The sequence below is a fragment of the Pipistrellus hanaki genome (genome assembly GCF_964339955.1).
Source record: "Pipistrellus hanaki genome assembly, chromosome: 4".
Classification (NCBI taxonomy): domain Eukaryota; kingdom Metazoa; phylum Chordata; class Mammalia; order Chiroptera; family Vespertilionidae; genus Pipistrellus; species Pipistrellus hanaki.
In genome coordinates, this window is record NC_140506.1 from 15,084,812 (window position 1) to 15,107,944 (window position 23,133).

Below are 23,133 nucleotides of genomic sequence, written 5' to 3' on the forward strand. Positions count from 1 at the left end.
TTTATAAAATTAACAACCTGTGTGACCAGCACCATGAACAACATAAAATATTACTGTTACTCTATAAGCTATCCTAGAGCCCCATTCCTATGTATTAACCCCAAATGTAGCCAATGCGCTATCTTCTAGAAACATAGTTTTGCAAAATTTTGAGCTTTGTATAAATGGAGCCATACGGTACATATTTACTGTGTTTAGTTTTTTTTTTTGCTCAGTACTACATTGGTGAGATTTATGCATGTTTTTGAGATTAGTTGTAATTTACCCATTTTTATTGCTGTACAGATGTGAGTGTATCCCAATTTATTTAATAATTCTTCTGTAGATGGCTATTGCTATTTCCAGCTTTGGAATGCAATGGACATTCTAGTACATATCTTCTGGTGAACATATTTATATATCTGTTGTGTACATATTTAATGGGTTGGCTTTAACAGATATTGCTGAATTGTTTTCCAAAGAAATTGGACAAATTTGCACTCTCATAGGTGATGTAAAATAATACAATTGCTTCACATCTTGTCAAAATGTGATTTTGATTATACTTTAATACTAGCCATTGGAATGGACATCAGTGTATCTTATTGTAGCTTTAATTTTAACTTTTTTTCTGATCACTAAGCAAATAAAGGAATTTTTCATTTGTGTGTTGACCAGTCAGGTTTTGTTTTGAAGTCTGAGATATTTTTCTATTGTCTCTATTGCCATTGTCTTACTGTTTTGTAGGTATTTTTATCATCTCATTTTCTTTCTGATATATGTTTTTTTAATGTTTCTTTCCACTAGAAATCCTGCCTTTTTACTTTCATAATGTGGTCTTTTTATTTATGGCTATCACTTTAAAATTTTTCTATTTAAGAAATCTTTAACATTACTTAAGAAAACTACTCTGTTTTTCCCCAAAAGATATATTGATTTAACCTTTCACACTTAGATCTACAATTCATCTGGAATTGATTTAGGGCAGGGTAAGTGGTTTGGTAAAAAATTCAGGAGGTTCTCCATTGCATTGTAGTGTCATCTTTGTCATAAATCGAATAATCTTGTATGTATGGGTTTGTTTCCGTACTCCCTATTTGGTCCTAATGGACTATTTGTCATTTCAGCAATGCCATCCTGCATTAATTATATAAATATTTTATGGGTCTATGTCGAAGTGTCAGTTTTTTAAATTGTCTCTTTGTTTTTAAGATTGTCCAGACTATCTTGGCTCTTCTCCGTTCATACAAATTTTAGTTTTAGAACGCCAATTTCTACAAACAACCTGCTGGAATATTTATTCAGATAGCTCTAATCAATAAGATGGAATCTTTACAGAATTGATTTCTTTACAAGCCTGGAACATTTTAATACTTCATTTATTTAAGTGGTGGTACCTCAAAGGACAATTTTTTAAATAAATGATTTATCAGTTGGATAACCATCTGGATAAAAATGAACTTTGACTTCTACACATTAAAGTATCATACTATACATTAAAGATGATCCTAGCTGAATTAATAAATCTGAATGTTCAAAATGACCTTGAGATAAAAGTTGAGTACAACAGTATTTCTTAAATATGACACTGAAAACACTAAATAAAAGCAAAGGACTGTTACATGGACAGGGAGTTTCTTAGCCTAAGTGAGCGTATGTGTGTTTGTGTTTGTGTGCTGATGTGGGAGGATGGTGGGGGAAGGAAATAGTAAATTTGATTAGACTTCTTAGGAACATTACTTACCAACAGTAAAAATTACTTATTTTTATTTTCCCTATAGATATTATGGAAAATATCAACTTGCATAAAGTATAGGACAATTATAATAGAGGAATCCACGTACTAAGGATTAATAAAGTTAACAAAATAATTATTAGAATAATTTTAGAATAAATATTAGAATTTTTTTTTTACCAAAACCTCTTTGAATTAGATATTTGTGCATGCCTAAAATTATACAAGTTTAAATTATCCAGAGAGATTTTATCTGTATGTCTGGTTTTGAGAGAAATATGGGCAGCAGAAAGGAAGTATTTTATCTATGAGTATTTAAAAATATTATATTTTCCCCTATAACTACTATAAAAGCCTAAAAATTGCAAATGAATGAATAAATTAGCCAGATGAAATGAGCATGAAAACTGGTTTAATAACTGTAGCTAACAAACTAATTGTGAATAACTGAAAATGCTTCATTCAGAACTGTTTTCTAGAGTGATTAAGTGTGATTTGCATAATTTCCTTTTAGTAAAAATAGGTCTAAAATATTATGTAAAATGGAAGGAGAAAAGCACATCTGAATCAAATATTTCATGGAGTTGTTTGAGTTACATTTTCATTTTATTCAATTTTATGGAAACTATATCTGAAATAATCTACTCCAATTATTTATCCAGCTAGTCATTAAATTATTCATTCATCCAACAAATATTTTGAATTAGCTCTCTTTCAGATTCCAGCATGTATATTCTTACATAATTGCTAAAATTCAAATTGGTCCTGTAAAAGGGGTAATAAACAAACATTCTACATGTAACCAACAAATGATTTATTTTATAGTTGGAATTTCAAAGCCTTTAATAGATTAATAGATGTCTACAAATGGTAGGGTTTTTTTTTTGTTTGTTTGCTTGTTTGTTATGTAAAATCACAAACACTGAAGAGACAATAAATGGCAAAAAAGTATAAAAAATATTTTTCAAAATCTTTTCAGCTTTGACCTCATCTCAGCAGGAAAAATGAATGAGCAAATCTATTTCTATAGCCAATTTTACTAGTAAAAAGCATTTCCTTTTAGACTAACTAGATTAGAACAATATTCTTAGGATATTAATTGGAACAGATGACACTTTTTACATTTCCAGGACAATATGTTTTTCCTGGCTCTGCATTAAGTGGGACTCTAAAGTATTTTTCTGATAATATCACTCACTTAGCCTAACTCGGAGCAGAAATTATTAGTGCACAGGAAAATGGAAGGTTCTTTTTAGACTTTTGTAGAAATCATGGCGTAGTGGGAAATCCTAAAAGGTATCAAGGATGCAATATAATAGTTGATGATTTAACTAGTCTGTAAGTATCTGGTCTCTCTTCTCATTCCTGATATGATCTTTTCAGCTGCAGGCATACAAACTAGTGAAAAAACACAAGCTTGGAATCAGTCACCACAGGTACTAGTATTATCTCTGCTTAGCAATCCATAGTTAAACTCCAATTTTTAAGTTGCCTGGTATTTCAAAACATTATCTGGGCATTAAAAAAAAACTTTAATCTACATAAAAATCCCATCTTGAGGTAATTAAAAATGAGATAATTCAACTCTCATTTTGTGGATGAGAACATTGAATCTTAGATAAATTACCTTGTCCAGGCTTTTGCAGGATATACACTACAGAATTGGATTTGGAATTAAGACTGAACTCAAAATAAGTAGGCCACACTTAAGGAAAGTTCCAGGTTTAGTAAAACCTGAAGCTGAGAGACCTTTGAGGCCACCTACGAAGAAAAGAGACTCAGAATTATAAGCAGTGAATTAGCTCTGTCACAATGCATTGTGACGTCCAGCCCTGCACTTTCTGGTCATGATTCTGGATGAGTTGGCACAGTGAACAGTCAGAATATTACTAGAAGTCACACTCCCTTTGGATTAGGCATACAATTAGGCATACAATTAGGCATACAAAGAAATCACTGCAAGCCATCTCCTGATATTTCACTGTGCCATCCACATATATTTCACTTTGAAAAATTTTTATATTTATTGATTTAAGAGAGGAAGGGAGAGGGAGAGAGAGATAGAAACATCAATGATGAGGGAGAATCATTGATTGGCTGCCTCCTGCACGCTCCCTAGTGGGGATCGAGCCCACAACCCGGATATGTGCCCTTGACTGGATCAAACTTGGGACCCTTCAGTCTGCAGGCTGACTATCCACTGAGCTAAACCAGCTAGGGCTATCTCACTGTACCTTGAATGATTACATAGCTTGGTGTGTCCTGGACAATCCTTGTTCTCATGTACACTCTTCCAGTGTGTTTATTAATTCTGCCCACTTTAATGATCACTTTCAAGCTCTGTTGCAATCTTTTGCCATTAGAACATAGAGACAGCTGGTCCAGGCAGCAATGTGAGCCTCTAGGGGTTAGAAGGAAGTGACAAGGTGAGATAAATGCTTATCGACTAATTGTTTGCCTTCCTTTTCTAGCAATACTGGTTTGCACAGAAAGTGAGAATGGAGGCAAGGCAAGAAAAAAAATGATTACATGAGTTCTGTTACAAGATAGCTATTAGAGAATGACACTGATCTTCTTGAGGTGGAAATTAGAGTTCTCATTTCTTCTGTGTCTTCTTGGTCCTTTGACATTGTGACTATTTTTTCTGGAAGTACATAGAAATGGAAAAACAGACTCACAGAGAACCTGAGGAATGAGGAAAATCTGCAACAATTGGATAAAAAAATGATTGAAAAATAAGAATGAGCTAAGAATGTGAGGTCCAGCAGGAGTATGCTTTTTGGAATAAGGAGAGCCTGTAAAAGAGAGTTAATGCAGTAATAATAACTAGTGCTGGCAATGTGTCAGGCACCCCTCTAATTATTGCCCATGAATTAATAAATGTAATTCTTACTATTATGATATGTGTATAATTCTATAACCCATTCTACAGATGAGTAAGCTGAGTCAGAAGTTAGAAGTTAAGGAGGCAAGATCACACAGGCAGTAATTGGTAGATCTAATTGACCAAAGATTCTCTGGTTCCAGAATCTATAGTCTTTATTGTATCCCTAATCCTCAGAATAGAGACAGATATCTGAGAGGCCAGGTGTACATTTTACTCTACAAGAGTAAGGCATGCTTCATTTTTAATGAACAAATACCGGGGGTGCACATCAGTTCATGATTTAACATTTGATAGATGAAGAGCTGGAGTCCTGCAAACAGCTGGTGGAAGAGAACAAGAGATGACCTCTAGATTGTGGTCAGAGAATCCAACCTCTAGATCTCAAACCCAGGGACAGAATTTGAATGACCTAGTATTTAGGTCCTTTGCCCATGTTTTGATTGGATTGTTTGTCTTCCTTTTGTTAAGAGCAAAGAAGAAAGTGCCCTCTTCATGCAGTGGACCTCTAGGGACACCTTAAGCTTTTTTCCCCTCTCAATTCTCCTTAAACTAAGAGCTCAATCATTTTTGTTCCATCCTCTAGCACTGGTTTTTACTTTCTGGTCTACTTTCATTTGAGTGATATATCTTCTGTTCTTTTGGTTATCTTTCACAGAGTGCACAACTATAAATGCAATGAACTCTGGCTCCCAGTCTAGATAAAACGGTTTTTTTGGTATCCCATGTCCCCACCCCCAACCCTCAGCCCCAAATCTAGCATGCTTGAGAGAAGAATACATGCCTCTTACTAAGGCTCTTACACCAATTTTTAAATTTTTTTTTTTTGCAGTTGTTCATTATGAGCCATTAACAGCTTAACTTTAGTTTATGAAAATTTTAAGAATTTAATTGAGCTAAAATCAATTAGATTTTATTCTTTCTTCTAGATTGGCAGCATCCAGAATATAGAAGGTAGAAAGGAGCCCTGAGGAACTGTACAAAAGGACTTTTATAGTCCAAAGGGAATAGGAACAAGGAAGTTATACTAGGCAACAAAGCTTGGTTTTTGCAAGGTAACTTAAAAAAAAATAAAACCTTAATTTTTTTTTTTAGTATTATATATGTTACTTTTCCCCCATTGACATCTCCCTGCCTACCCCCATCCCCCAGCATATGTCCTCCCTACCTCCCTACCTCCAGTGTTTGTGTCCATTGGTTATGCTTATAAGCATGCATACAAGTCCTTTGGCTGGTCTCTTACCCTGTGCTCCATCTCCTGCCTTCCCTCTGAAATTTGACAGTCTGTTCAATGCTTCTCTGTCTCTGGTTCTATTTTTGGTCACCAGTCTATGTTGCACATTATATTCCATAAGTGAGTGAGATCATGTGATACTTATCTTTCTCCGATTGGCTTATTTCACTTATCATAATGCTCTCCAGAATCATCCATGCTGTTGCAAATAGTAAGAGTTTTTTCTTTTTTACAGCAGTGTAGTATTCCATTGTGTAGATGTACCAGTTTTTCACTCCACTCATCTGCTGATGGGCACTTTGGTTGTTTCCAAATCTTAGCTATTGTAGATTGTGCTGCTATGAATATTGGGATGCATACATCCTTTCTGGTTGGTGTTTCTGATTTCTTGGGATATATTCCTAGAAGTGGGATTTCTGGGTCAAATGGGAGTTCCCTTTTGAATTTTTTGAAGAAACTCGGTACTGTTTTCCCGTCTGCATTCCTACCAATAGTGCAAGAGGCTTCCTTTTTTTCCACCTTCTCGCCAGCACTTGCCGTTTGTTGATTTGTTGATGGTAGCCATTCTGACAGGTGTGAGATGGTACCTGATTTGTATCACTGGGATGATTAGTGTCATTGAGCATGTTTTCATGTCTCTTGGCCTTCTGTATGTCCTCTTTTAAAAGTGTCTACTAGTATTTAGGTCCTTTGCCCATCTTTTGATTGGATGGTTTATCTTTTTTTTGTTAAGATTTATTCCCTATACATTTTGGAGATTAGACCCAAATTAGGGATAATATGGCAAAAATGTTCTCCCATTTTCTCCTTTAGAGAATGGATGGGCTTATGGATTCCTGATAGACCATGTTAAGATTCTATTTCTGGAAGAGAAACTGTAATTTAAGTCTTGGTTTGGTGACCTTAGGTGACTCAATTTGGAGCTGTTGTCTTTTTTATTTTTTAACAACATTTTTATAAATACTGAGTTTAAAAAAATCCCAAGGAAATTCTCCAAAATGTTACTTAATAAACTATTCCTAAAGACTTAAAACCTAGAAATAGCTTATACCTGTCCTATTGTGTTTTGTTTTTTGGGGGTAATGGCAGCTTTCTGTCTCTCCCTTAGGCACATTTTAGGTGCCTACCAAGCTGTGCAATGGGACAGTTTTGTTTTGTTAATTCTTTGGTAGCTAGGACAAGACAACAACCCCTGTCAAAGTGAGCAGAAACATTGGCAAGATGACACTTGGAATGATACTCTGGGCTGAATAGCTCAACAGTATTGCTATTTAAGCAATTTATGCCCAATTTTATGTGAACTACACACATATATCCATTGTCCCATTAATAAAGGACACATTTTCATACCTTACTAGCTTTTAATTTTATGCAGATGCATTCCTTAACATCCTTAATTTAATTTTCAATGGCTTACAATATAATTAAAAACCCCAGTGAGAAAAGTTGAAACTAAAATATGAAACCAACCATTTCTTATTTTTTATACTTTAGGTAACCTCACTCCTTAAGAGCTGACATTTATTATGTCCACTCCCCACACACATTCTGTTTATCCCTTATGTAAATTGTACCATTTAAAACATTCCATAGAATTGTTAGTTATACATATTTGATGATACATCCAAAAATACATTGGCAAACATTGATTAGTCTATTTGTATTTTACAAAATGAAACTAATTGTTCAACTGAATACATTAGTTAGAATGTTAGACTTCTAAGAGCTCATGTTGAATTGTTTAAATGTCTTTCTAATTTTATCATAATACATTTCCTGCAAATGAGTGGCTTTAAAACAGAGTGCATCTCAACATTTAGGCAATGTGAGTATGTCTAGTTTCCCCACATATATGGTAAAACTAAAAAAAAAAAATATTTCACTTTCTATGGTGTATCTTTTTGCCAGTCATTTATAATAATATAAGTATAATATGCTAATTAGATAGGACAACTGAACGGCCTTCTGGACACCATCCCGATGACCTTCTGGACAAAGCTGCGGTGGCAAGGGCTGAGGCAGAGGTGGCTACAGCAATGGATGGCAGCCAAGGCAGAGGTGGTTAGGAGCGATCAGGCAGGCAGGTGAGCAGTTAGGGGTGATCAGGCAAGCAGGCGAATGGTTAGGGGCAATCAGGCAGGCAAGCAAGTGGTTGGGGGTGATCAGGCAGGCAGGCAGAGGCGGTTAGGGGCAAACAGGCAGGCAGGCAAGTGAGCAGTTAGAGGTCAGTGGCCCCAGATTGTGAGAGGGATATCCAACTGCCAGTTTAGGCCTAATTATACTGGAAGTTGGACATTCCCCAAAGGGTTCTGGATTGCAATAGGGTGCAAGCCAGGCTGAAGGACCAACCCCCCGTGCACGAATATTGTGCACCAGGCTTCTAGTATTAACATAAAACTAGTGTAGGGACTTGCAAATTATTCAAAATTTTATTGAAAAAGTTTGCTATGACTATACTCACTATGAGAGTTTGACCTTTTCTCCCCCTATCTCCTGTGACTGTAGCCCAGGGAGAAATTCACTTAGTCACATAGCTATTATGCAGCATTTAATGGTACTCACAGATGGATCTGCCTTGAATTTTGCAGCAGTGAAACCTATTACATGAGAATAAAAGTTTTATTTTGCTAAGTTTTCTCAATATATTCCTGCTAACTTTGAATATATTCAATCTGAGTATTTTTACATGTGAATAATTCTTAACATTGGTAAGACTGGTAACATGCAATTGGTTTTTAAGAAACATGGTCTAGACATTTATGATCTACTAGAGGACTGGTGCATGAATTTGTGCATGGCTGGAGTCCCTTGGCTTGGCCAGTGATTGAGGCCTATTGGGGGGCCAGTTGGCCATAGGGGGGGAGGGACTGCAGGAAGTTGGCTGGCTAGGGGGAGGGACTGTGGGAGGTTGGCTGTGGGAGTGCACTGACCACCATGGGGCAGTTACTGCATTGAGCGTTTGCCCCTTGGTGGTCATTGTGCATCATAGTGACTGGTCAACTGGTCGTTCTGATTATTTGGTCATAATAAATTTATATATTTTAAATTACAAGGAAAAAGTTATATTTTAAGTCTTGTATGGTATCAGTTATCCCATATTCTGCTTGCCAAACTTCTTGTCATTTTCAATTTTATGTGTTGTTTTGTACTATTCAGGTAGAGACTAAGCTACAGTAATAAAAAGGTTTTTATAAGGACGGAGAAGAAAAGCAGAACAAAAAAATCAAGGGGAGAGGATGAAAAGTTCTCTATGTGCAGCCCAGAACAGTCTATTCTGACAAGGATTGCTAAACTGGTCAAGTAATGGTCTGGCGAGCGTCATCTTGGTTCTGCGTCATCCTGCTTCTATAGCTGAAAGTCAGCAAATCTCCCAGAACTGGGATGACTGAAGGTCAGAGTCTGCATCTTCTGAAATGAGTTCCTAGGATCCTAACACAAGCATCCTATTTATCTACAAGCTACATAATGGTGGAGTGGGTTACAATTCCCCACTGTTACACTCACACAAATAGGTGTGTTTAATCTTAATACACATAATCTTCCTACATACACCTTTGCATAATAGGGACTGAAAAGTATATAAAACACTTAATGCTATTTATATTTAAAGTAATTTTCTGTCCTTCTGCCAATTGAGCATTCATGGATATATAGATATTTTCTGGCTTCTTCAAAATTTCTGTGAAAACATGATTTATGTTCTATGTATAAGTTAAGTAAAATAAGGTGAATTCATGTATATTAGAACACATGGGATATGCTCACCCACTTGGTTGCTGTAGCTAAAGAAATTTCTTTTTTAAAAAAAAATATATTTTATTGATTTTGTACAGAGAGGAAGGGAGAGAGATACAGAGTTAGAAACATCGATGAGAGAGAGTCATCGATCAGCTGCCTCTTGCACACCCCCTACCTGGGATATGCCCACAACCAAGGTACATGCCCTTGACTGGAATCGAACCTGGGTCCTTTCAGTTCCCAAGCCGACGCTCTATCCATTGAGCCAAACCGGTTTCGGCTAAAGAAATTTCTAATTCTGCTGTTGTCAACAACTGCTGTTGCGACTGTTCCCTGCAAATATTAATAATAGTACTACTAGCTGTTGTCTGATACTGTTCTTGAGACTTTGTATGTGATGGCGCCTCTTTCACTCTCACAACCACCCTATTTGGTAAGTAGTATCATTATCCTTGTTTTACAAATGTAGAAACTGAGGCCAGGATTTCTACTAACATTTGGAGCTTGCTCCTTACCCATCCTGCTGGGCCCCCTCCTAGCCGAAGTCAGGATTTGGAACTCAAGGACAACTTGTGACTTGGCTGAATGGTTGGATGGGAAAAGATTCGGTGAGGGAGGGTCAAATATAGTCAGAGTCTCTCTCTCTCTCTCTCTCTCTCTCTCTCTCTCTCTCTCTCTCTCTCTCAATCTCTCAATCTCTCTCTCTCTGTGTGTGTGTGTGTGTGTGTAACGTGTGTAACTTCAATGGGGGACATGTCAGGAGAACGAGGCAGTTAGAAGTGGAAGCAGAAACTTCTAAAGGAGCCTGGAGAGTCAGGACTGAACTGCTAGGATGCATGCAGTGAAGGGTGTGCAATCATCCAGAGGCAGAGGAGGAGCAAAGGGTCCAGAGAATCAAGCTGATGGCAGAACCCTAGAGAGCTGGTCCTGGGGTTTGCTGCTGAGATTCCTGGAACTGCCTTGAGTTCCAAGCAGCTCTCAGTTCTAGTCTCCACGTGATCCATGAGGCTGCCGGTCCACATCCTCTGGCCTGTGCTTAAAGTCTGTGGCTGGAGGACACTCCCATGAAATGCTGTTCTTTGCTTTGGAAAGCCTGTGGCACGCATAATCCTACACTGTGCTTTTTTCAGTTCCCCAGACTGAAGGGAACACAGGTCCGGCCATCCAGCCAGTTTGCTGCAGCTCCGAATCGGGCAGAGCTCATCCTGTCCTTAGTGGGAGGGCCCCAAACTGCACTCCGCCTGCAGCACAGGGGCCGATGTTCTGGGTTTTAATGTGGGCTGAGGAGGAAGAATTAAATCTAAACTCTCAGGGCACTATGAAAGCCAAGGAAATGTTCTCGGGATTGCCTTAATTAACAACAGGAGGCATTTTAAAGAATTTTTCAATTTTAAAGAATTGTTCTTCTCCGAATAGAACAGGGATGACTGAAGGTCTAAGGTTTTAAAACAAACAGCCAAACAAAAGAAATAATTTGCATGTATCAGTTTTGTGGCTATGAGAAATAACCTTTACATATTGTAAGTTAACTTTTTGGAAGTATCTTAGGACTGCATTTTTTTAGATAAGGAAATACAGGCAGTCCTCGTGTTACGTCGGACTCGATGTTCGTCATTTCTTGATTACTACGCCATCTCCCATTTATTTATTTAAAAAAAGTTCTGTCATTTTGACGTATGTCCATGTGTACTTTATGTTTTTTATTATTTATTTACCACAAGTAAAGATCAGGAGTGGTTATCTTTCTTTTAATTTTTTTTTTTTTTTACTGTTTCACTTCATCACTGCTGTGTCTGTGCTCCATGTGAGTGACGTAGGTACTTATGTAGGTGGGTTCCGACTTTCGGGCAGCAATTGCGTTAGTGACATCGCGTTAAGTGAAGTTGCATTAAGTCGCGCTGTAGGAATGGATCTCCAAACTCCAACAAAACCCGAGGACATACTGTATGTATTTCTAAAGATGCATGCTGCGTTAGTAAAAATGTATAACTCAACTAAGTGATATTTGATTTATAAAAGGAAAGAGAAAAAAATATCTGTGATGCAATCAAGTTTGCATATGCTGCTGTCTAGATAGTGTGGATGTGCGAGTGCCAAATATAGATGAGAAGATTTAAATGGGATTTTTTTCTCCTGACAACAACATTATTCTAATACATGATATTTAGAGGAGAATATATACAAACCTTCTAGAACTGGTAAGAGTGAAGGGTTGAAATTATTTTCTTTTGGGAAAATATATTTTGACAAATTATATTAAATGACATTCCAAAATGTGCAGGGGTCAGGTTAATCTATTTTATTCTAAAGTTGCTATTAGATGAACTGTGAGAAATAAAAAGGGAATGTAAATTTGGAAAATATTAGGTTAAGAAAAGACTTTTTTTCTTAGATTGTGAAATTTCTCCGTGCTTTTAATATAATAAATAGCAGCTCACTTTAGTGAGTTCTTGCTCTGGGCCAGACCACTATGCATAGGGTCATCTTATGAGGTGGGTATTATTATTAGTAACCCCATTTTAGGGCTAAAATGTTTAGACCTAGCAAGGTTATACAATTTTCCCGAGTTTACAGTGATTAACTGCTAAAGAAGTTGTATGAGCCAAAGCAGACCAAAGTGGAAGTCTTAATTCTGAACTACCGGATAATGATACACTTTTTCTCAGCCAATGCCAACTGGTATCTTCAATAATAAACTATAGTGTATTATGCTTTCCAAATTTATTGGATCTCAGACTTTACATAGTTTTTCCAAAGAATCTCAGAGTCCTTTTCTGTTACATAATCCATTTTGTAAGAATTCAATTTTTATTGCCTTACCTACAACCTTCAGCTGTTACAGGCCAGGAGAGAGGCTCGTCTCCCCTGGTTGCTTCTGGGGGTTTCTTGGGGTTCCTCTGGAATTAGCATTTCCAGAGACCCCCCTGGGAGGATGAGATATAGTAGGAAGCTTTATTTCTGTGGAATTGCACTTCTGGGTTTCCAAAGTCTCATTTCCCTTAGTCCAGACATAGAAGAAGTGTAATTTGGGTTTTAGTAGAGTTAAAATCAGAGCCAGTGTCCAGAGTTTCTGTTCCATATTTTCATTGTATAATATAGCATCAGGCTAGCTGAAGTCCATTAGTCCATTGAGTGTGGGGTCCACATGGCCTTAGGCTATATGCTCAAACAACAGAAAGCCAAGAACAAGCCAGGGGCATAGAGCAAGAAGGATCCCAAAAAAAGCAAACTCCTTTGTTTAGGGGATTATGTATTCCCAAATGTTCATGTACTTGCAGTGACCACACCCATTTTAGCTAACCATTTCTCCCCCCAGGTGTGATTGGCAGGCAAGTACCTTCCCTATGTCACCCCAAATTTACTGGGAATCCATCTATCTTTCTTATGTGGTTCCCTGGGAAGTGTGAAATTTCAGCTTCCTGATAAAGTTGCCTAAATGACATGTCTATAATATCTGGCCTTCTCTTTGGTCCTTTCTTATTCTATATAATAAAGCCTAATATGCAAATTGACCAAATGCCAGAATAGCTGGTTGGTGGGGGTTGAGGCCAGCTAGCAGGCAGCACCAGGCCAGCCAAGGCAGATGCCAACAGGAAAAAGGAGAGGATGGCAATTGGGGGGTAGTGGTGACCAGATATGGCTGAGGGGCGAATGGGGGGCAAGGCCAGTGGCTCACCAGCTGGTGCTGTCCCTTGATCGTCCCACCGGTTGCCTCCCACAGAGGGAGCTGCAGCTGATGGGCCTAAGTCATTGGTGGGCATCCCCTAGGAGCTCCCAGACTTTGAGAAGATGCAGGCCAGGCTGAGGGATCCTTCTGAGTGCATGAATTTTCGTGCACCGAGCCTCTAGTTTTTAATAGCTAACTAATTATAACAATATTATAGCTACATTATTAAGCCTTCTTTGTTTGTTTTTGATAGTTTGAAGGGTTTGGTTTTCTTCAAAATGAGGGGGAAGCATGGTATGGAACAAAGAAAACAGGAAGGTAGGACATGGGATAATTAGATATAAAAAAAGAAATATTGTGTTGAGTGGAGGGTAGAATATAAATAATGAATTTGGGTGGCACTATAAATCAAAGTGAGCTTTTTCTTATAACTGTTATTAAGCATTATTATTTTAAAATTATTTATTTTAATAGTTTATTGTGTAGTTAAATATTGGGGCCCTAAAGCAATTCACTGAAGAAAATTATTTTAAAAGTCAAATAAACAGAAATGATCTTAAATGAATCATGCTGTTTTTTTCTGAAAATCATAAAATAACAAGAGGACTACAGAGGGTTTTGAATAAACCACAGTATGGAGTTTGAATAACATGAAGAAAATATCTTCCTTGACCTATTTAAAACATGTATTTTTCAACCCTTTCTTTATTCCTACTGCTTCATCAATCAATAAGCTAGTATAACTTAGTGGGAGCAGAAGTTTGGTAAAATTTAGTACCAGTTTTGTTTAAACTAGAGCTGTTTCTCAATTGGACTTGAGAAGAGCAAGGTGGATCCAGTTCAACATAAAAGACCACATAAAAAACACACTAAATTAGTTATTTAGTAGCAGTATAGCAGAATATATATGCTTTTCGTGCACATTTATTTATTCTCAGGTTAAATTATTCATGGTGAATAATTTTAACAGAAATTTAAGGAGATGACTTAGGTCTACTCTGTAGGATTCAGGTTTGCTTTATAATAAACAATTGAATTTCACCTAGTGATATTTATGTTGGGAGCTGAGATAGTGGGCTTTGAGGAAAAAGTCCTTAAATATCTTCCATATCAACATGACTGAGGCAGTGTTTCTGATAGGGCTGTGGAGGTCTCAGGATGGCTCATATGTCAGTGCTTCTACATGTTCTGGCCCTCACAGAGAGGCCAAGTGGGGTCACTGGCTAAGTAGAGAGAAGCCTAGAATGCTAAAATTCTTGGAGAATTCTTATAGATACAAGAAAATATCTTGGGTTCTAGTTTTGATTTAGTTAAAAGTAGAATTATGAGCCAAAACCGGTTTGGCTCAGTCGATAGAGCATCGGTCTGCAGACTGAAAGGTCCCAGGCTCGATTGTGGTCAAGGGCATGTACATTGGTTGCAGGCACATCCCCAGTAGGGGGTGTGCAAGAGGCAGCTGGTCGATGTTTCTCTCTCATTGATGTTTCTAACTCTCTATCCCTCTCCTTTCCTCTCTGTAAAAAGTCAATAAAATATATTTTAAAAAAGTAGAATTATGAGAAGTTCATTGAGATAGAGGGAATGAAACAAGGGAAGTAGGAGGTATGTTTTGGCCCAATGTGGATATGATTTAGAAATGTAAAGTAATGTGAGTTTTATTTTCTTTACTATTATGACATATTGATGATGATTTTCTATTTATTATATACATAAGTGCCAGGCAGGTCCCCTAAGAATAATTTTGATTACCACAGAGAATGAAGCCCATCCCAAGAAATCCTGATTCAACAGATTTTGGATGGGATTTAAGAAAATTATTATTATTATTATTAATATTATTATTATTAATAATAATAACAAAACACCTAGAATGTTCTAGTACACAGGCAACAATATCAGACCACATCAAACTGATATAAATGAGACATGGTAAAATAATACAGACTAAATAAGTTAATTGACTAACATTTAAGTTTTAAAAGTAAAAGTGGGTCAATAAAACAGGATGATAATTTCCCCTAATACAAATTCTCTAAGCAGACAGACAAGAGGAACTAAAATAACATTGCTCAATCTTCCTTGCATCTAGAGGTGGCTATGTGACTGAATTATGGCTAGTGGGATTTCAGAGGAAATGCCGTGTGGCTGACTAGGCAACTTTTTGCTCCTTTCCTTCATCATTCTTCCTTCTCCTTTGGCTGTTTGGCCTATTGTAGGTGCCAAATTAAACCATCAGGAAATGGACCAAACTTGTAGATGGTGGCATGGTGAGCTGGGAGGAGCAAGACTTCCTAAGGACATTATAGAGGAGAACACATCAGCACTGGCCCAGGTAGGACTTTAAATAAAAGAGATTCAGACTTTTAAAAATGTTCTTTTAAAAAATTTAATTAAATTTATTACAGTGACATTGGTTAATAAGATTATGTAGGTTCTAAGTATACATTTCCATGATACATGATGTGTATGTTGCATTGTCTGTCCACCACCCAAAGTCAAATCATCTTCCCTCACCATATATTTGACCCCCTTTACCCTTTACTACCCCCACCTTTTTTCCCTCCAGTAACCATCATACTGTTGTCTGTGCCTATGAGTTTCAATTTTATATTCCACATGGGAGTGAAATCGTATGGTTCTTAGCTTTTTGTGACTTACTTTGCTTAGCATAACATTCTCAAGGTCCATCTAGGTTGTTGCAAAAGACACACAGACCAATGGAATAGAATTGACAGCCTAGATATAAAACCACATGTATATGGACAAATAATTTTTGACAACGTAGCCAAAAACATACAATGGAGAAAATACAGCCTCTTCAATAAATGGTGCTGGGAAAATAGGAAAGACACATGCAGAAGAATGAAACTAGACTACAGTTTGTCCCCGTGTACAATGGATCAACAACCTAAATATAAGATCTGAAACAATAAATTACATAGAAAAAAAAAAGCATAGGTACTTAATTTATAGACCCAAAATGATTTGTCATGAATCTCCATTTTGTCTTTTGTTATTATACCTGAAATATTATCTCAGTTTCTCACTACTACTGAAAAACTTCCTATTGTTCACAACTTAGCTCAAACCTTTTCCACCCTGACCTCTCCTACTTGATAGGATGACATTTTTAAACAAATGATTTCATTCTAATTAGATTTTATCTGCTTCACAAAGTTTAAGTCACATGCCCACATATCAAGTCCAGAGAAAGCTGGAAACCAAGTATCTAGAATTTTTAATATTTATAGGGGAAGCATTTTCTGTTTATTGCCCAGACTAATAAAAGGAGGGGGTGTCTTGCACAATCTTCCAAAGTGACCACTAAAGGGTTACCATATTTTCCGGCGTATAAGACAACTTTTGAAATGAAAAAAAGTCAACCGAAAATCGGGGGCAAAAGACCAAAATTGCACAAAAATTACCTGCAGATCTTGATGGCAAAGTAAGTCTTTTCTTTGAAGTGGGGGTAGTCTTATACAGCGAATATAGGCCTAAATCTATGTTTTAACTGTAAAATTAGGGGGTCGTCTTATACGCCAGAAAATACGTATAATATTTTTTTTAATGCTGCCCAATTTTAACATGAAAATGATTCAAATAAGACATATTATTAATCATAATAGGTTTCTCCTTTTAAATAAGATAGCAATTTTCATGGTTATATAGAACCACATAACATCCAATTAAAGATGGGTAAAGTGAAATGATAATACACCTACTACAAGTAATTTAAAAATTAATATAAATGAATTATTATAAGGGCATACTCTCTATACATACATTTATCTCTTTCTATGGTAATTTAATCAGAGATATTAAAAGAGCATTGTGTTATTGTAGGTCACATCTTCAGGTTTGAAAATAAGTAATTGAATTTGACCTGCTTTAACAATGAACTATTCTGTAGGCTCTGAAAGGGAGAGTGTAAAATTGACAACAACTTCCAGAGTTATTATATCTAGTAATATTTCTATATATGGGATTAAGTAGGTAAAGAAAGAAAAAGAAAAAACAAATCTCTTTTTTTTTAAGGTTTAAAGTTTGAATAGATTTTGAAGTCAACAATTATAAAATTTATGAGGATCTAAAGGGTCAAGGATACATCTTTTTAAAAAGTTACCTTTATTGTTGAAAGTATTACCAGTGTCCCCTTAGTCCCGCAGCAACCCCCCTCCTCTCACCCCTATTAACCCTCTCCACCCTGCAGTCCCCCTCCCAGGCCTTCACCACTCTATTGCCTGTGTCCATGGGCCATGCATATACGCATATGAGTTCTCCAGTTAATCACTTCCTTCCATCTCCTTACCCCTGCCTTCCCTTTGAGATTCCTCAGTCTGTTCCATGCTTCCATGTCTCTGGTTCTATTTTGTTCATTAAATTCTGAGATTATGAGATAGTTATCTTTTTCTGTCTGGCTTATTTCACTTAGCATAATGCTCTCCAGGTCCATCCATGTGTTGCAAATGGTAAGAGTTCTTTCTGTTTTTTTTTTTTTTACAATTGCGTAAATGTACCACAGCTTTTTTAAAGGGTACATCTTAAGCATGCTGTGCTCTGGGAGGTGTGGTAGTTTTATGGACTAAAGGGGAGTGCTCACATCTTAAGTGACTCTCAGAAAATATTTCTCTCCAGAGATTAATTTTCTGAAACGAAGAAAATTTCTTTTAAGTCCACTATTACCAGTGGCAGCTTGGAGAGCAATTCACACTTAAATAGCTGTTTCATAGCACCTCATTCTTTGCCAGCTGCATGATCCTGAAAGTCTAATGTGAACCCAGAAAAGAGACTGGTATTATAACATCAAAATACTAATGCATTTTGGATGCCATGTTTGGTATTTTTGTTGAGATGTCGTCAGTTATTACATAAGCTAGATAAAACTATGACAAAGGATGGCAGAGATTGAAAGCTATTTCTATAAAAATTTTGGACCTGTCTATGAATTATCCAAAGTTTAGTTTTTCTCACATTTTTCTCTTTAGTAGCATATTCTGTCCTTCAGAATACAGCAAATACTTGAGTCAGTGTTATTCTGCATTAGATGTATAGCATATTATCTTCCAGATGACTTTAACCTCAACATATTTGAATCATGAGACTTTGCTTTGAAGTTGTTCTTACTCTGTCATTGACTTGGATGATTTATAAAGTTAGCTGCATATAAAACTTACAATATATTCTAAATTCAGTATTTTGGAAAACGGAACTATAATTTATAAATGGAATTTTATTTAAGTTGAACCATATGAGATTTGGTTTGATATGTCAAAAAAATGAACACAATTGACAGTTTTATGTGGTTTAACCAATAGAAATTGAGCTCTTAATTGGAATTAGTTGAGTGAAAAGATAACTCTTGCCTTTTCATGTCCCTGATTTCAATACATTTGGGGGCCTTAGGAGAGGATAGTGTCTATTTCAACTTGTGTCTTCACAAAATCAGTGAATGCTTTATAAATTGCTCTGTTGGGATTTAACACACAATAAGAAAAAAATTTAAAAATCCCTTTAAGCACTCCAGCTTTTGGTTAAAAATTATGCAGTTTAAATTCTAGTATCCTAAAACTCTATAATACCTTTTAAAAAGACTTACAACACCTTACTTTCTGATTTAAGACCTTCACACAGTAACTCTTTCTTCCAGTGCTGCCTGTGTCTTCCTTGTTCCCAGGCTTAAAGAAAATGAAGGAGAGGGATCAAAATGTAAAATAATTCATTTCTACTCATTTATTCATCAAAGAAAATGAAATGAAAACCCCAAACTATCCCTCACATTTAAATTAATTGAAAAGGAGCAGGCTGCTCCTTTTAGTACATAGCATTTCATTATCTGATATTATTCTTCATATCCTGGTTCCTTCTACCCTCCCTAAACTGACCTCAGTCTGGTCATGCTAGTGTGAGGATAGCAGGCACGTTGCTGGTAATGTCCTGGCAATGAAGAATGGTGGTGCTTTTATTTCAGATCCCCCATGTCCTCAGTTGGAATGCAGCCTTAGGGGAACACGTGTAGGTAGGTGAGGCGAAAGGAGACACCCAGTCAGCTGGCCAGAGCTTTTGAACAAACCCTGACAATCAATACAGCAGCAGATGCCACTGCCAGCTTGCCCTGACATGCTATTCCCGGCTCACACATGATTTCATTGACTTGGCAGGGGAGAGGTCTTTCAGGGTTTCTCCAGTGTCCTCTACTTCTGTTGCTGTCCAGAGGCACCACCTAATCAATCAAAAGAGACAGCAGTGTTACATTTCACAATGGATGTTCCGATGCTTTGCAAATGGGAAAATGAAAAGAAAGAGTACTTTATTTTAATAAGCTCCATGGCTCCTACCCTCACACTTATTATCCTGTCTGTTGTTGTTATTATTACTATTTTTTGCCTTTAAGGCATTGACCAGAGAAAAAGATAAATATACAAAAGCTAAGAGTAGAAAAATTAATGCAGTAAAAATTTAAAAGGTGTGTGAACATAAAGTTATGGGAGGAAAGCAGAGAGGAAGAACTACTTCCATCACCAGTCACGAATATGAACTTCAGATTCACTTGCAAATTGAAGCGTCACTAACTTGAGTACATTGTATGTACTTGTTATTCAAGTAGGAAATGGCGGCTCAGTTTTCAGTACATCCAGATACATTAAAAATTGCATTTATAGTTTAAAGGTTTTAATCGCATTTCCTGGGGCATTTTGTGAACTCATTTTGGTTAATATTAATGATTATTGCATCAGGACTATGATTATTATTATTATTATTATTACATATTTTTATTATGACATATTATATGTTTTTTTCTATCTCATCCACTGGGAAGTCAGCTTTGTCAGCCATGCCTCCTTTTTCTCACTCTTGCATCAGCAGTGCCCAGTGGGTTATTCAAAGCCCAGGAATAGCTGCTGAATCCATGATACTTGGTCTCATGTAATGTGGTTTGGATTTCTGTGGAATGAACTGAGATAACTCTCACTGAATATATTTTAGGAAGTTCGGTGCTCAGATCTCAGCCCAAGCGCTGTTTGATCAGCATATTTAAGAATCTGCTCTCTTTTTAAAAAAAATTCTTTATTGATTATGGTATCACATAATTGTCCTCATCCCCCATTCCCATCCCGAACCCCTCCCCACATATTCCCCCATCCCCCTGTTGACCATAATCACTGATTAGGCTTATATGCATGCATACAAGTCCTTTGGTTGATCTCTCTCTCTCTTTCCTTCACACTCCCCTACCTTCCCTCTGAGGTTTGACAGTTTGATCGATGCTTCCCTGTCTCCAGGTCTGTTTTTGTTCATAAGTTTATGTTGTTCATTATGGTTTTCAAATATTTATTTGTGGCAATTATTCTTTCAAATAAATTTGAATGAAAAATCCCAACTGAATAAAATGAAAAAACACGGAATATTCTTGTTAGAGTGAGAAATTAAACGCCTCTGGGCAGGCTCATTTGCCCTGCCCCTGGCTGTCCTTGTAGTGTCTTTAGAGAAACAAAGGAACCCAAAGCATGTTTGACAGATTAACTTATTTTGTCAAGCCTGTGCTTTGTCATTTAATTATTAAGGCAGTGGCATGTAATATAATAAGTAATAGTGATTAATGTTAAAACATTAATAGATTTATAAACTTCTTGTGAATTCTTTAATTATGTCACATGCCCACCATATGTTACCATTTTAAGATAAATGCCAAAGATGAGCCTTTTTTGAAAAGTACATTTTGTTTTAATTTACTGTAACAGTGAACTAGTTTTTAGGATCAATTCTTATCTATAAATGCTCTTTCTGAAGGTTCTAGGGGGAGAGAGAATTGTTCCTTGTCTATTTCTAGCTTTGGCCGTCTTAGCATTCCTTGGCTGGCAGCTGCATCACTTTTATCTCTTCCCAAATCCAGAGGGCTGTCTTCCCTCTGTGTCTACATTTCTGGGTCCAAATTTTCATCTTCTTATAAGTACAGCAGTCCCATTGCATGGAGGGTCCCTTCTAATCCAGTATGACCACATCTTTATTACATTTCAAGGAACCCAGTATTTCCAAATAGGATTACATTCAAGATTTCTGGTGACATGAATTCTGGGGGGACACTATTCAACCCACTACAGAGGTAGTATATAGTCTAATGTGTTTATGGGGTATAATTATATTTTATAAACATCAATATGAAGCTTTAATTGACAACTCACCTTTAAATTAAAAGTCAGAGACCCTAACCCATGAGTTGACATCTGTCCAAACCAAAGTCAGACATAATCCAGAGAAATTAACAATGGTTTGGATAGTTTGAGGAAAAATTTTAATGGAAATTGTGTTATAATCTTTATGGAAACTAGGTTAAAAGTGATATGATTTTTTTATTGCTAATTAGAATCAAAATTATGTTTTTTTGAACAGCCTGACTCTAGATCAGAGGAGTTTAGTTTTCTTAATCACTGGATGTATCAGAAGGATCACCCCGTTCTAATTCTTTAAAAATAAATTGCTAAAAATTTAGTATACATATTTTTGGGACTAAAATATAACCAAGATGATATATATATATATTTAATAATATTACAATATGAACATCCCCCCCCCTTTTTTTTTTTGCTGGTGATACCTATCTTTTTGTTCCTATATATTAAAGCCATCATTGAAGTTCAAAATAATTGTGTTTTTACTTATGTTCATTAAATAATTATGAATAATTGATTCACATTTTGGGATGGTATATTACATCTTTAAATCTAAATATTTAAAATAGTTTTTAATGGATATGTTAAATAATTTTTCCTTTGCAATCCATTAAGTTCTGTATCCATAATTAGTCTACCAGCTTTCCATTGGTATCAGAAATTTGCTTTTGAAATGTTAAAATGAGATATTTCTCTGGGAAAAGTTAAATAATGATCTCCAAAAAAGTTTAATGTTCTGCTGTGTATGGTCAGTAGTTTGGCCAGGGAAGCAAAGCAAAGTTCTTTGGAATGTAGTGGGAAATAGAGGAATGGCATATATGGGTTCATTTCAAAGTTGAAATAAAATAAAATAAAAATGCCTCTTCGCAGATTCAAAGGCTTGGATTATACCCAAAACATATAGAACACTGAAACTGGAAATGATCTTATAAATCATTATCCAGTCCTTTCATGTAGTGGATAAGGAACCTGAAACGCAAAGAGAATTAATATCATGCTTAAGCCTTCCCAGTGAGGCAGGCATATCTCTGCTTTATTGCACCCTCAGGACCCCAAAGTATACCCTTTGGCAGTACACATGCTTTCCCTAGCACTCCATATCTGTCAGCGTCCTTGTTTGAAGCATGAGAAGATCTGCAGTATTAGCACAGCGTGTGACATACAGGCAGCCGCAGGTATTATTCAGAGGGAAACAGTGTATGGCTCCCAGTGAGAAATCAGGTTTATACAAATGTTTAAATCAGGTTTATACAAATGTTTAAATCAGGTTTATACAAATGTTTCACCCTGTAGATTACCGATCTGCACCTGCTTAGATTATTCTAAATAGCATACAAACAAGAGCCTAGTAGGTTGAGAATTTCAAAAACATGTTTCTGTACTCCATGAATTAGAGTGAGTTTATTTAGAATGAAAGTGATTACTGAAAATGTACTCTCACTTCATGTTCCAGCGCTTCTCATCCCAGGTGTCTGCTTGGCTTCACTCATAGGCATTTGTCTCCAAATCTTATTTCCTGCCTTTGAGACTTTAGGTCCCACAAAACTTATTTCATCTCAATTGTGTGGGGTTTTTTTACTTGCATATTTATTTTTAAACCTGAATCAAAATGTTAGAGAGACATTTAACTTATTTGATCTATCAGGGCATATTTGTCTTTTATACAGATTGGGCAGAAAAGTCAATGATTGATAATAGAAACTTTTAAACTAAAATCCTGAAAAACAA